Below are 3338 nucleotides of genomic sequence, written 5' to 3' on the forward strand. Positions count from 1 at the left end.
CTCATAAAAACAGTTACTGGTATCTCCTGCTGCCATTGAAAATTCAATGGTTGTTGATTATAATTTTATAACATATTTAATTTAAAGTTAGTTTTATATAGCCAATGTGGTGTTCTGAATTTCAGCACAAAGGGCTAAAGTGGGTAGCTAACATTGATAATTCAATTCAATTTTCCCATTTGCACAATTTATTTGCTCACTTCATTTCAAAGTTTCATGTCACTATAGACAATTGGTATAATTAAGTTTATGTTAAGATCACTTGACTATCTTACCTATATTCATCCAAAATATACGTATGTGGTATCTTGCCAGATCACTTTGCTTCAAATCGCAATAAATTTTCATAATTGCAAAGTAATTGGGTCAATGAAAGACAGATTAGAATTATATTTTGTATAGAAAGCATTAGTTTCATACATAAGCATATTCTGCAGTTTTAGCAAAAATTACTTTTTTTAATATCTGAGCTGAAATATAATTATCGCTAAAACTACACAAATATTAAAATTGAAGATTAGCATGGCCCCTGCATAAGAATGACATGCAAATTCATGAAGCAGTCCATATTTTGTGCGGTTCCCCAGTGAACCCTTTGCAGATTAACTTGGGAAAAAAATGATATGATTGAAAGTACGATGCGAGACACTGAATAAAGAAATTATGATATTTAACTAGAAAAATATTCTTGTAAAGCCAACTGTGATATGTGAATGAAGCCGAGTTACACTTGAAAAAATAATACTACATTTACATTTTTAGGAACTGAAAATAGAATATTTATATGTAAGTTAGAAAATATTATACAATACTTGATTTTTTTCCTTAAATCTTGAAATTTGCCCTTGTCCAATCTGGATAAATTTGTTTTCTGAAATTTTCAAATTAAATTTACAGTGTCTAGAAGTCTTGTTTGGTTCTACTAGAGAGAAATTTCATGCTTGTGTTAGGGAAAGCTTATAGATGTGCTTCCCAACTCATTGTTCAGTAAATACATTGATTTGTCAAATGTAGTATCATGATTTAAAAAAAAAGAATGAAAAATTCACTATTGCAAAAGTACAATAGTTGGTTAGAAATAAATGGATGCCAACGTTTTCTTTCTAGCTTGTATTCAAGATGTGGTTGACTGAATTATTGATTCTGATTTTTCACTCCACAGTAGGGTATTAAACATCCAAACACTTACCATGGCCTCATGATGGCAGATTGCATTTCCTCACCTCTTGACTCTGGGCTTGACCAGATTATTTGTTTTGGTCAATTTAATGTCGATGAGAGTAAAAGGGACTTCAAATGCACTTATATGCTTGGATTGCATTCTTGATCTTTGTTATTATGAGAAGACTGTCTTTTTAGTCTTTTCTAATCTTTTTTCTCTTATTAACATAATGAAGATATCTTCCAATATAATATTATCAAAACTTCATATTTGTTATTTCATGCTTACTTATTCAACTCAGAATTTATTTTTTGTTTGGGGATAAGGTAAAAAAAAATTGTTTTATTTTCTTTTTTTAATGTGGTTACACTGGTATACCAGTGACACTTACTGAAAAGTCTATCCTATCCATATTTCTTTGTAATGTCAATTCATCTTCAGATCATTGCTACTTATATCAGTGGGTCTATTTCTGGATTCTATATTCTATTCCATTAATATATATTCTATCCATATTTTATTGGCTATCCTTTCCCTTTGAATTATATTGGCACTTTTGTCAAGAGTCATAATGCAACATGAAACATACTAAAAATAGATACTTTTTTATCTTCTATTCTTAACTCTTTTATTGCCTAATATATTTTAAAATCAGTTTCTCAATCCTAGAAAAATATTCCTTTGAAATTATTTTCTAAAATAGCTATACCAACTTATATTCCCATCAGTGATGAATGAGTTTCTGATGTCCCATATCCTCAACAAAATACACCCAATTGTCTATATGCAGTAGTATAATAATGAATAAAAGTGGTGAGAATGAACATCTAACATTGTCCCTGATCTTGAACTTTTAATATGAATGCAGTGGTATTTTTAAAAAGGTATCTTGTATCCACAAATGTGTCCTTTTATGTTCTATTTCTAGTTTGCTGAAAGTTGTAGCACCTCATTAGATGTTATCATTAACTGTATTACTTTTCATGTATCTATCAAGATGAGCATGTGTTTTTAATCTGTATACATGAAAGGTTATATAAACTTCTTTTTAAAACCTTTACACATATTTATATTATGATTTAATAATATCATGTTAAGTTGGTCATGATTTATCTATTATATATTGCAGGACTTGATTTGCTAATACTTTATTTTATATCTATCACTTTACATATATATATATTTTTTAATTTACATATATTTTTAAATCCATGAATATTTGGATTTGTAGTTGCCTTTTCTTGTAAAATTTTTTGTCTGATGTTAATGTCAAGATTTTACCAGTCTCATAAAATAAACTAGGATGAGTTGTTTTTCTCTACGTACAGCTACTTCTTTTCCAATTCTAATAGCACATTTTGTAGAATTAAGGAACTATAATGAGAAACAGTGGTATCTATTTGCTAGAGAATTAACACATTTGGGAAATAGAACATATAGGCAGGCCAATTTTACCACTGTAACTTTAGCCCATAAAAGTAGAGTTGAGCTCAGGAATTTCTCTCTCTCTTTTTTTTTTAAGATTTATTTATTTATTCATGACAGAGAGAGAGGCAGAGACACAGGCAGAGAGAGAAGCAGGCTCCTCACAAGGAGCCTGATGTGGGACTGGATCCCAGGTCACGCCCTGAGCCTAAGGCAGACACTCAACCACTGAACCACCCAGGCGTCCCGAGCTCAGGAATCTCTACATATTTTATATTATTTAAGAGGTCAATATTATTAGACAACAAATCACAATGATAATAACAAAATATGTTGGAGATGCAATTTAACCCCTAATATCTATACAATTTTTTTTTTACTTAAAAACAAGAATTATTCAATGAGTTTCTTATTCACTGTTTTATTGTTGTGTCATGGGTACTTTTATTTACATGTACAAATAATTCAGATACATTGTAATTTTTTTATCTAAAGGTAACCTTTAATCTTATAGAAAGACTATCACAGTTAAAATATACACAATTATGATTGTTTAATTTCTAAAATGAGACAAAAGGCAAGACTGAATTATGAGAGATAAGATAGTTAACTGATTGTGCCAGCTAGTATTTTGCATTTAATAATTTGAAATGTATTTAATAATTCCATTGTTAAAAGGAAGAACTAACTTGAGGTAATAGGATGTCTTTTGAATTAATCTGGGAGAAAGCAGAAGACAGTGTTCAGATGC

General features: G+C 29.6%; 1 pseudogene; it reads left to right on the forward strand.

Annotated features, from left to right (window-relative positions):
* The first annotated feature begins 476 nt into the window (after positions 1 to 476).
* LOC119868101 lies at positions 477 to 574 on the forward strand (annotated as a pseudogene).
* The last annotated feature ends 2764 nt before the right edge of the window (positions 575 to 3338 follow it).

The sequence above is a fragment of the Canis lupus genome, chromosome 38 (assembly GCF_011100685.1).
Source record: "Canis lupus familiaris isolate Mischka breed German Shepherd chromosome 38, alternate assembly UU_Cfam_GSD_1.0, whole genome shotgun sequence".
NCBI lineage: Eukaryota > Metazoa > Chordata > Mammalia > Carnivora > Canidae > Canis > Canis lupus.